Source organism: Mastomys coucha, unplaced genomic scaffold, assembly GCF_008632895.1.
Source record: "Mastomys coucha isolate ucsf_1 unplaced genomic scaffold, UCSF_Mcou_1 pScaffold16, whole genome shotgun sequence".
Classification (NCBI taxonomy): Eukaryota; Metazoa; Chordata; class Mammalia; order Rodentia; family Muridae; genus Mastomys; species Mastomys coucha.
The window spans coordinates 37830112-37842738 of NW_022196898.1; the positions used below are offsets into that span (position 1 = coordinate 37830112).

Consider the following 12627-nt stretch of genomic DNA (forward strand, 5'->3'; position numbering starts at 1 on the left):
CACACACACACACACACACACACACACACGAGACAGAGAGAGGAAAAAAATGAAAAAGCTACTTAATTTAGAAAGAATTCAGGCAGATGCACACAAGAGTAACGTCATCCAACAGGTGGCATGTTTATAATAGAGTATACCTTCTTTGACATTTTCCTTTTGTTGTTTTTTTGAAAAAGGGTCTCACTCACTATATAGCCCAGCCTGGCCCAGGACCCATTATGTGGCCCAGCCTGGCCTAAAATTTGAGGATTGTAATCTTCTTAACATAGCCTTCTGGGGTTACAGTCATGAGCCAACTCGCCTGGCTTCTTTGGCAGTTTCTTTTGGCATTTATGAGTAAACTGTTTTGGGATCTGTAAATTATTGATATGTGCCTTTGGATATTGGAACTTCTTGGCTGGACTGTAGGAATTCTTCGAAAGGATAGTTTTGTAGTACAGATCCCCTCTTGGAAAATGAGGAAAGAATCTTTGATCTAACTCAACTATATTATTGGGATGTTTCCTAGTCTAGAGCATATGTATATATGCTCTCTGACCTGAGTACTGGGGTTAAAAGCATACATCACCATGCCCAGCTATTATGTATATACTTTCAGGGGCTTAAGTTGTAATGAAATAACATCAGTATTTATTCAGAAGGTCTTATTTTTAAATACCCACTTTTCCCTTGAATTTTGTTTAGGTGTAGAGATTTATTTAAGTTTGAAGGTGAATGTTGTAGTAATCCTTGACTGTGTCATCAGGAGAACTTGACAGGCATGGTGACTCACCAGAGCATTTAGAAAACCCCAGGCAGGAAGATTATTGTGAATTCAAGGCCAGCCTGGACTACATAGTGAGCTCTAGGCTAGCCTAAGCTGTAGAGTGAGACTCTCAGAACACCAGAAAGAGAAAAGAGAACTTATCTTCTTAAAATGTATTTCTGCAGTTAGTAAATAATTGTGGACTATATTTGATAAGGAAATATAATATAGTACATCTTTATATTCTTATTTTTGAGAAATAGTCTTTTCCCCTCAGTTGTATGTTAAGATGTTCATCTCCCTCTTATTTAGATTTTTGTTTAGTTATAAGCACATTTCATTATTCTTTCATGGAGAGCACTTAAGGTAAATGATGTGTAGTGTCTGTTGTTCTAGAGATTTCAATCCAGATGAGTCAATGACTTGCATAATATTGAGGACTCTCAGACTAGAAGGATGAATTGAGATTTTATAGCTTGTGAAGAGTTTTTGATAATATTTTAATTACATGTATGTGCTTGATGTGTGTCTGGGTGTGCTTGTCATGGTACACATTTGGAAGTCAGAGGACAACTTTGTAGAGTTGGTCATCTCCCTCCATCTTTGTATAGTTTCAGATCAGAATCAGGTCTGCAGGCTTTTGAAGCATATTTATTATTAGGAGGCTATAAAACCTATATACTGTATGTAAGGTTATATACTTAAAATCCTTTCAGGGGCTAAAGAAATGGCCATTAGTAAAGAGCATTTACTACTTTTGCAAAAGACCAGGTTTGGTTCTCAAGAACGCAAATGACAGATCACAACTGCCTATAACTATAATTCCAGGGGATCCAATGCTTTCTTCTAGTCTATGCAAGTGTTTGGATGAATGTGGTAGACATAAAGTAATTTTGGCACAATCACATACACATAAAAGTAAAGAAGAAAATTTTTTAAGTACCTTCATGTTGGGTGTGGTGGTGGAGCATGCCTTTAATCCCAATAGCTTGCTTTGTTTTTTGAAAAAGGGGTTTCACTAGCCCAGGATATTACTATGTTTACCTGTAGGAAATTTCTGTAAAAAGGTCTTGATGACATTTGGGGGTATGTAAAAATGAAAAAAATTCCTTCTGGATGTAAAATTCAGGAATTGTTTGACAACTACCCATGAAATGATTTGAAATTAAAAACAATTAGTGTACTTTAAAAAAAGTAGAAGTTGGGGCTGGAGAGATGGCTCAGAGGTTAAGAGCACTGACTGCTCTTTCGAGGGTCCTGAGTTCAAATCCCAGCAACCACATGGTGGCTCACAACCATCTGTAATGAGATCTGATGCCCTCTTCTGGGGTGTCTGAAGACAGCTACATTTACATATAATAAATAAATAAATCTTAAAAACACTCTTTAAAAAAAAAGAAGTTTAAGAAAAGCATTTAACTTATTTTGGAGAAGGTATTTTAACAGGATAGACTGGGGGGTCTTAGTAAAAGTATTTTGTCTTTTTTTTTTTTTTTCAGATTTACTTTATGTGTATGCTTTGTCTGTGTATATGCATGTGTACCATGTGTGTGTCTGGTATCCATGGAGGTGAGAAGAGGGACTTGGATCTTGAGAACGTATCGTTGTTGGCTACTATGTGGGTGCTGAGCACAAGTATAAGCATTAATATATATTTATCTCTCCATCCCTGGTCTCTTATTTTGTATTACAATGGCCTCTGTAAAACTTTGTGAAAAGTTTAATGTTTTCTTCAATACTTAATGAGTATGTCCATGGTGTTGCTTTATTTGTTACTTATGCCATATGCCTATATATACATGCATATGCATATATATTTTTTCACATATGTATAAGTTTTATCCTTTGTGTATTTCACATACTTCAAAATTAATTAATTTTTTTTGAGGCAGTGTCTCACATAATAGTCTTGGCTGTCCCAGAATTCACTATGTAGCTCAGACTAGCCTCAAACTCATGAGGCCCAAGCCAGCAGGAACTCCATATGTAGGAGGGTCACTTAAGTCTGTGTGTTAAAGGTCAACCTGGGTAGCATTTGTGATCTTGTCTCAAAAAAAACCAAACCAAATCTCACACACACACATTGGGGTGGGGAAGGAAGGGGAGGAGGGTGTTTTAAATTCTTTCGGAAGAGTAATGAAAGAAAGACCTAGACCATCCAGTTAAAGGTTGGCTGGGTTACTTGGTAAGACCTTTTTTCAAACCAACCAAACCAGAAGTAGGAAAGGATTATGTTCTTTCATTGTGAACTTCCAGACATCTTGCAGGGTATTTCCTTTACAGTATTAACAGTTCCATTGCCTTTAAGGTTTCCTCTGTGCTTTGCTAATAAAGACGTGGCCACTTCCATTCCTGCCCATTTGTTTGTGCATAGTGGAGAAGTCTGACCGTGTATATAGTTGCAGTTTCCAAAAAACAAAACAAAAATCTTCATATTCCTATTTGAACTAAGTATGTTGGTCTGAGTATTTTTTTTAAAGATTTATTTATTTATTTTATGTATATGAGTACACACCAGACATACCAGAAGAGGGCATCAGTTCCACTCCAGATGGTTGTGATCCACCATGTGGTTGCTAGGAATTGAACTTAGGACCTCTGGAAGAGCAGTTGGTGCTCTTAACCACTTGAGCCATCTCTCCAGCCCAGATCTGAGTATTTTAAGGAATTTTAAAAGATACTTATTTTTGTTGGTGTATGCACATGGGAGAGAGAGACAAAGAGAAACTGAGAGAGATTACATTGAGAGGCCAGAAGAGGGTATTAGATCCCCCTGGAGTTGGAGTTAAAAGTGGATCAAACAACCCAACCTGGTGCTGGCAACTAAACTCTGGTCCTCTACAAAAGTAGTAAGTGCTCATAACTGCTGAGCCATCCCTCCAGTCTCAGTCTGAGTATTTTAAAAACACATAAGAGCCTTAATATGTTTCAGCCTTCAAAAAGAATAGATACTTCAAACCTTGTTATTACAAAAATGAAAAATGTGCAGAATTGTAGTTGTTTATTATTGTTTTTGTATATATTGCTAGTTCTTACATTTTTTCTTAGATGTAATTTTTTCTGTGTTTTCATTTGCATACATGTGTCTGTGTGTTCTTGTGAGTGGAAGTGGGAGGAGACTTCAAGTGTCATTCCTCAGTTGCTGTCTATCTTATCTTTGAAATAGAGTCTCTTACTGGCTCACTGTTCAACTAGTAGACTAGGTGGACTGACTAGCTCCAGCTATATATATCCTAGCACTGAGATCATAAGCACCACACTGGTTCTTTTTATGTTGGTACTGGGGCTCAGAGTCAGGGCTTCATACTTATAAGGCAAGAACTTTATCAGCTGAGCTACCATCCCACTCCTGTTTCTTTCTTTGTATGAAGATATTAGCCTTTCAGCTTGTCATCCTAATAATTACCTGGAAAAGTAGGGTCTCCTGTAACTTAGGTTGGCCTGCAACCTTGAACTTTTAGTCTTCCTGATTCTTAAACCTTCCAAGTGCTAGGATTATAGGCATATACTAAGCCCACCTCAGAAGTCCTCTTTTTATTTATTTTATTTAGTTTTATTTTTAAATTAACTGAGTCATTAGAATTGTTAATAGCAGAGTGTGGTGAATTTAGCTTAAATATAAGTACTATTTTAGAGTTATATTTCTGTCATTGTGTCTTACATGTTTGAGGAATCTATGAATCTTATTTTTAGTATTTATTACTTTTACTCTTAACTTTTTTCAATTTAAAGAAAAGTTTTGCCAGGCATTGGTGGCTCACGCTTTAATCCCAGCACTTGGGAGACAGAGACAGGCGGATTTCTGAGTTCAAGGCCAGCCTGGTCTACAGAGTGAGTTCCAGGACAGCCAGGGCTACACAGAGAAACCCTGTCTCAAAAACCAAAAAAAGAAAGAAAGAAAGAAAAGATTTGTTTTTGTTTTTTGGCTGCATGTTTGTCTTTTTCATTTGTATATCTGGTACCTATGTAGACAGAAGTGAGAGTTCAATCTCCTGGAATTGGAGTTAGAGATGCTTATGAGGCACCTTGTGAGTACTGGGAACTGAAGTTCTCTGGAAGAAGGCCATTTCTCCAGCCCCTGCTCTTTCATTTTTATATTGAAAACTAATCTCCATAGGTAGGTTTATATAACTCTTAAGATACTCTATTCGATGATCATTGGAATTAATTTACTTGAGATTACTGACTGCTGGTAATCTATATAGTCATTAGGGAATCCCTCTAACAACAAAAGTGACTAGAGATTCCCATCACTGCTTTTAGATGTTCTCATATTAGTCAGGAAAGCTTATTGTTGGCTTTTATCAGATTTATAAGCGACAAGTAACATGTTAATACTTTTCTATTATTTTAGTCATACTGACAAAATGTTAAAAATATTTTCTTACGGAATCCAATTACCACAAAGAAATGAGTTGGCATTGGAGATATTGAACAAAGCAGAATTGTTCAGTCCCAAGGCATTTTGCTATTTACAAGAATGAAATCCATATTGGTTTGATTTTGAAGTCCTGATGATGAACACTATGTATGAGTAGCTGGGAAATTGTACTTTTGGGTTTGTTACCTACTTTAGAACCCATGTGGTGTTCATGATGAGCAGAAGCAAGACAGTGACAGCAAAGTCTGCTCTTAAGCTGAGAGGATGTTCCTGAGAAAACATTTTAAATAGTCCCTCTTAAGAATTTATTCAATTACCTAATTATATTTTATTTTATTTTGAAATTGGCTCTCATTCTTAGTTCAAGTTGGCCCAAAGCTCACTGTTTAACTCAGTTTTGTCTTAAACTTGATCCTTTTGCCTCAACCTCTTGAATTCTGAGATTATAGGCGTTTCTTATCATACTTAGCCTAGTTTTGTTGTTGTTGTTGTTTATTTTTTTTGAGATGGTGTCTGGCCATTTTGCTCAGGGTGATTTGTTAAACATATATCTCTCTAAGATGGCTGACAACTATAGCTGAGATGAATGCAAGTTCTATAAACAATTAGTATTTCATCCTTGTTTTTAGTTTTTACAGTTACATTTATTTTTTTACTTAGTGTGTATATTTGTGTGCATGCTCACACACTTGGAATGCACAGGTCAGAGGCTAACTCTCAGAAGTCAGTTTTCTTAGGTTTTCAGGCTTAGCTGCAAGATCTTTCCCCTCTGCACCATCTTGACCACTTTGGTCTCCATCTCTTGTTAGTGTCAGATATTTTAGTCCCATACTATGTAAAACATAATATAAAATATTTTTTTTTTTTGTTTGTTTTTTTTTTTTTTTTGTTTTTCGAGACAGGGTTTCTCTGTGTATCCCTGGGTGTCCTGAAACTCACTCTGTAGACCAGGCTGGCCTCGAAATCAGAAATCCTCCTGCCTCTGCCTCCCAAGTGCTGGGATTAAAGGCGTGTGTCACCACGCCTGGGTAAAAAAAATAATTTTTTTAAGTCAGTTAAATGGGCTGGATGTAGGGGCACGTGCCTTGGCACTTGGGAGGCAGACGCATGCAGATCTCTGAGTTTGAGGCCAGCCTGGTCTACATGGTTTCAGGACTGCCAGAGTTAACCCTGGCAGAGTGAGACCCTGTCTCAAAAAAAAAAAAAAAAAAAAAAAAAAAAAAGCCGGGTAGTGGTGACGCACGCCTTTAATCCCAGCGCTTGGGAGGCAGAAGCAGGTGGATTTCTGAGTTCGAGGCCAACCTGGTTTACAGAGTGAGTTCCAGGACAACCAGGGCTATACAGAGAAACCCTGTCTCGAAACCCCCTCCCCAAAAATGTGTGTGGGGTTGTTGGGGGCTAGGGAGCTGGAGAGGATGGCTTAGTGGTTAAGAACTCCCAGGCTCAATTTCCAGGATTCAATGGCAGCTCCAGTTCCATGACATCTGACTCCATCTCACAGACTTACATTCAGGCAAAACACCAATGCACATAAAATAAATTTTTAAAAAGACTGTTAATTGATAGATAATGTCATATAATACATTTCTAAAGCTTACATTGTTAATCTGTTACTGTTTAAAAAAAAAACAATGGAGAACTAGAAAGATGGCTTAGTGGTTAAAAGGAACACTTGGTCTTTCAGAGGATCCAGGTTAGATTCTCAGCACCCATATAGCATTTTATAACCCTCTGCAACTCCAGTTCCAGGCATCAGACATCCTCCTCTGACCTGCTCATGTGCTGTACACATATGGTGCCTAGATATGTATAAAGGCAAAACACATATATACATAAAATAAAAGTAAACCTTTAAAAAAAATAAAAAGCTGGTTGTGATAGCACAGGCCTTTGGGAGGCACAAGCAAACAGACCTCTAGGAGTTCAAAGCCAGACTGGTTTACAAGGAACATTCCAGACCTGCCAGATCTGCATAAAGAGAACCTGTCTCAAATCAAATAAAAACAAATAAGCAGGGCTAGAGAGATGACTCAGTAGTTAAGAGCTCATAGTGCCATAGCAGAGCTTGATTCCTGGCACCTTCATTGGGCATCTCACAACCACTTCCAGTCCAGGGAATCTGATGCTTTTGAACTGTGTAGGTACTTGCACTCACACATATTATTTAAGATAAAATAAACCTTTAAATGCAAAAAAAAACCCAAAACAAAACAATAAAGGCTAGTGAGATGGCTCAGGCAGTTAAAGTGCTTGCTACTTAACCTGAAGGAACCCACAAGTGCAAGGAAAGAACTAACTCAAGCTGTTCTCTGATATCCATGCTGCATATGCATGCCCACCCCCATATAAGGAAATAAATGTAATAAAAAGAGAGTCTCAGAATTATCCTAACAAGTGTTATTGCGCAAGACTGCTGAATTACTCAAAATCTTCTTTCTCAGGCTGTAGAGATGGCTTATTGGTTAAGAGTACTTTTGCTCCTACAGAGAACCTAGGTTCAGGTTCCAGCACCCACGTGGTGGCTCACAATCATCTGTAACTCCTGTTCCAGGGAATCTGACTCCTCTTCTGACTTCTTAGGCCACTAGGCTTGGGCATGTATGTGGAACAGCTGCTGTTCACACTCAAACATACAAAAGTAAATAAAAAATTAAAACAGCCCCCACTCTACCTCTATTTATTTATTCATTTATTTAGAGATAGCATCTCACATTGTGTAGTCCTGGATAACCTTAAACTCACTATATATAGCTCAAACTGGTGTACAACTCACAGCAGACCTCCTACCTAAGCTATACAGTGCTGAGATTAAAGGTGTCAATTAGTATGCTTAGTTTCAAAGGTCTAAACACTTTCCTTCAGTTATTTATGCATTCATTTATCAGTCAACTAATTATAGATTTCCAGTGCTCCCATATTTCTTACTATGTTGAGGGAAAGGGACAGACTATTTCTTTGTTATTTTTTGAGACAGAGTTTTGTATAGTCCTGGCTGGCTTAGAATTTGCTCAGTAAACCAGGCTGGCCTTGAACTCAGAGATCCACCTGCTTCTGCCTCCTGAATACAAGAATTAAAAGCATGTACAACTATACCTAGTCCATGGATTTCAATTTTTATTTGTTTTTTGTTTTTGTTTTTGTTTTTTTGTTTTTCAAGTCCCAGTTTCTCTGTGTAGCCCTGGTTGTCCTGGAACTTCATCAGGGTGGCCTTGAACTCAGAGATCCTCCTCCTGCCTCTGCCTCCTGAATTTCAGTTTTTAAAAAATGTTATTATGTATGCACATGGCTTTCATATGTACTTTGAGAGAGAATGGAAGTCAGATGACAACTTCCAAGAGTTGGTTCTTGCCTTTTGCTATGTTATTTCTATGTGTTTGTAACTCCAGGCTAGATAGCCCTTGAATTTCTGATTTTCCTGTTTCAAACTCCGGTCTCACCTTAGAAGTGGTTCATTTTGGGGGTACAGCCAGAGTTACATAGTAAGACCCCGTCTCAAAAACAAAAGTGTGTGTGAGGCTGGGGGGGCTGCCTCCAGAATGCTGGAATTTTGGTGAGCCAGTGAGCTGGGCTTGGTGATAGACACTTTTAATTCCAGCTTTCTGGAGGTAGAGGTAGGTGAAGCTCTGAGTTTGAGGTCAACATACAGAGCAAGTTCCAGGGCCGTCAAGGATATATAGATTGATCTTGTTTTTGTTTTTTTTTGTTTGTTTGTTTGGTTGTTTAGTTTTTAAGTGGGCTTGTGCCAAGGTTGTCTTCCATCCTGCACATACAAATGGAGGGAAAGAGAAAGATGCCCACACACCTACGTGTATAGATTGCACTTATACAGCAAAACAAATAAATGGAAAATGTCCCAATCTGATTGACTACCAGATTACATTAAAGTGAGTATTTCAGTGAGTTTTAACTTCTTTGAGTTTGCTTGATAAAATTTAATAAGCACAGTCATCGCCATTTGGTGACAGATCATCAGATTTTACTATTTTTTTAAATTTTGGTTTGGTTTTTCTTTTTTGAGACAGATCTTCTGTATATTCTTGGCTGACCTGGAACTCACAAATATCCACCTGCTTCCCAAGCATTCAGGAGATGTTCAAGTGTTTGGTGCATAAGCATATCCCTTGAGGTCATATCCCTATCACTTAACAGTAGTTGAACTGTAACCTCTGGGGAGAGGGAGGGACAGGCGGATCCTTGGAGTTCATTGGCCAGTTAGCCTAGCCAAATCTGCGAGCTTGAGGATCTTTGAGAAGCTCCAACTCAAATTAAGGGACACTATTGTGGTGGCTTAGCAGATAAAGGCAGGGCTTCTGCTGAGTTTAACAACTTGAGTTTGATTCCTGGGAACCTCATGTTGGAAGGAGAGAATTGACTTGTAAAAGTTAGCCTCTGACGCAAAAACTTATGCTAAAGAATGTATGTGCTCACCTGAAAACACGCACACAGTGGGGCAGTGGTGGCGCACGCCTTTAATCCCAGCACTTGGGGGGCAGAGGCAGGTGGATTTCTGAGTTCGAGGCCAGCCTGGTCTGCAGAGTGAGTCAGGGCTATACAGAGAAACTCTGTCTCAAAAAAACAAAAAACAAAAACAAAAACAAAAAAACAAACCAAAAAACAAAAAAACCCCACACACACATGGGGAGGAGAGGGGAGGAGGGAGGAACAGAGAGAGAAGGGGGAGGAAGAAAAGGGAGAATGAATGAATGAATGAATAAATAAATAAATAAATAAATAAGAGAACTATTAAGGAAAACACCAAAAACTTTAAGATATTCAGGGGCATACTCGTTTGTTCATACACTTTGACACTCAGGTACAATACCCTGGTCCACCTCTCTCATTTGCATGCATACATTTAATGGATCTATGAAGGTAGTGGTTGAATGGTTAGAGAAATACTAGGAAGGTTAATAGAATTTCAAATGTAGCAGAGAGGAGTAAAAGTCAGGTCTGAAAATTATTTAAAGGCAGTATGACACATCTAAGAAAAATCAGGCCAACCTGTCTGATCCTTAAATGGTAAATTTGACTCTTTTATTGGCTATAAAGCCTGTCTTTTCATCTATAAAAAGAGCTTTGCATATAGTAAAAGCTCAGTAAAACATTAGGGATTTTAATTTTAAGTTATAAATGTTAAACTTATAATCAGGACTCATTGTAGTGTTTATAAAAAGTATGGTTATTTCCATCCTATTGGTGATAGTGCTAAAGGTATCTGAACAGTAAATCGTCTTCCACAAGTAGTTAAATTGTCATAGTGATTTTGTATCAGAGACCAATGTATTGCTTGCCTGTTTTCCTCCTGCTGCTCTCACTCCCTCCTCCCCTCCCTCTCTGTGCTGGGGTTGACCTTGTCCATGTTAGGCAAGTGCTGTACTAAGCAATACCCACAGCCTCATAACACTGTATTAATATGTATTCATGTCGTCACTAATGCATGTTTGTGTGAGAGTGTACGTTATTTGAAGGCAATTAAACCCACTGAGCTGTGTCCTTGGCCTTTTTATTTTATCAGATCTATTGTTTGTTACTTGTATATGGGATTATTGTGGCAGTAGGTTGAGAGAGGTATTCACTTGAGAGAAGAAATAGGGTATGATTATGAAGAACAAGTTTGAGTTTTTTTCCATTCAGACATTTTACACATATGTAGTAAAGGTTGTTTCTTTGTTTTGTTTGTTTCTTTCTCTTTCATGTAGCCCAGGTTTGCCTTGAATTTGCTTTATATGACCCAAAACTCCTGCTTCTTTTTCCTAAGTGCTGGAATTGCAGAAGTATATCACTATATGCAGTTATTTTGTTTTTGTATTTGGTGGTAGGAATTAAGTCTAGGTCTTCATACATGCCCTAGTTGGAAATTGTAACTTTATGTTGCTTTCCTAGATATTTAGTGGCATGTTGCCAAATAGACAGCAAATAACATTGGTAAATTATTATGGTGATTTCAAAAAATTCATAAGTAATTCTACCTTATTGTCAGATAATCATATTTTGTAGTTACATAAATGTGTATCCTACTAATGTAATTAATTTAGCAGTTTGTTCATAATGGTATAAACATAGTCATATATGCTAAAGGATTCTATGCCATGAAGCTAGTTTTAAGTTTCTTTTCTGTTTGTTAGGGGTAGGAGTAGTCTTATGTGTCCTAGGCTGTATTTGAACTTGCTGTCCCCCTCCAAGGATGACCCTGTACTTCTGATTGCCCTGCCTCTACCTTCCAGTGCTGGGGATAGAATCCAGGACTTGATATGTATTAGGCAAGCACTCTTATCAGCTGACCAATATCCTTTTTACTTTCTTTTCAGTTTCACTAGTTTGTTCTGGATTGTTCCACATGTAAATCACATAACTACATTTAAAATGAATGTTGAATTTGCTTCTTTGAGCAGAAAGGCAACAGTTCTTAATTCTTTATTTATCTTTGTAACTATATTTTATTTATTTATTTATTTTTGTTTTTTGGTTTTTCGAGACAGAGTTTCTCTGTATAGTCCTGGCTGTTCTGGAACTCACTCTGTAGACCAGGCTGGCTTCGAACTCAGAAATCCACCTGCCTCTGCCTCCCAAGTGCTGGGATTAAAGACGTGCGCTACCACTGGCCGGCTTGTAACTATATTTTAAATTAAATATACTATAGAAGGAAACAATAAGTTACATATAACATGGCACTCTTAGTTTTAGATAGAAACTGAAAAAAGTGCCGTTAACAAGCCATATTACTTCAGACATTCAAAACAGCATGCTATTGTAGCTGTAGCAGTACATGGCCATAATCTCAGTTCTTAGGAAGTTGAAGAAGAAGGATTACAAGTTCAAGGCCAATAATGAAATGGTGACAAAGTAGGAACAACAAAAACTCTGCAGTCTAGAACATTTGATGCCAGAAGTTTTGGGTAGGATCTGTTGGTTTTATATTTTATTTATTTATTTATTTTAACTTTTAGTAGTATAATATCGATTGAATGAACCAACACTGATTTGTTAAAAGCTTTTGGAAAAGTACTCTTATCAAATGCTTTAATATTTCTGTATTATTGAACATAATTCTTAGAAATTCTGGTAATTAAAACTAAAATCAAATTTAGTTCAAGTTTTGTCATTGCTAAATTGAGTGGAAAAACTTGTTTTTCAGGATTCTGAAGCTATCTTAAAAACCAGTAGAGCTTTATGTTTTATATGGAGAGAAAGTGTGTGATAGAACCACAAGCGACACTTAAAGTATAAAACATTTTACATTATTTAAAAAATTGTTTGAGAAATAAGGTTTCTTCTTTTTCAGGATTGAAGACCTGGATCTTTAGTCAGTCATATGTTTTGTTGTTGTTGTTTCCTTCCTGTTTATTGTTTTGTTTTTGAGACAGAGTCTCACTAAACTGTCCCTTCTGATCGGGAATTTGGAAGTTCTTCCTCAAAGCTCTCAGGTTTTGGCATTATATGCATGCACCATTTCTTTCTTTCTTTCTTTCTTTCTTTCTTTCTTTTTTTTTTTTTTTTT

General features: G+C 37.4%; 1 protein-coding gene across 4 annotated transcripts in view; it reads left to right on the forward strand.

Annotated features, from left to right (window-relative positions):
- The window catches only part of Ash1l (ASH1 like histone lysine methyltransferase), a 126688-nt gene that overhangs the window by 3098 nt on the left and 110963 nt on the right, over nt 1-12627 (forward strand). Inside the window, exon 2 of one of the 4 annotated variants that reach the window (XM_031374436.1) lies at nt 8854-9013. The exons of the other annotated variants lie outside the window; for them this stretch is intronic. The gene's annotated coding sequence lies outside the window, so the exon portion shown is untranslated. The remainder of the gene's footprint in view (nt 1-8853; nt 9014-12627) is intronic. 4 annotated transcript variants of the gene reach the window in all.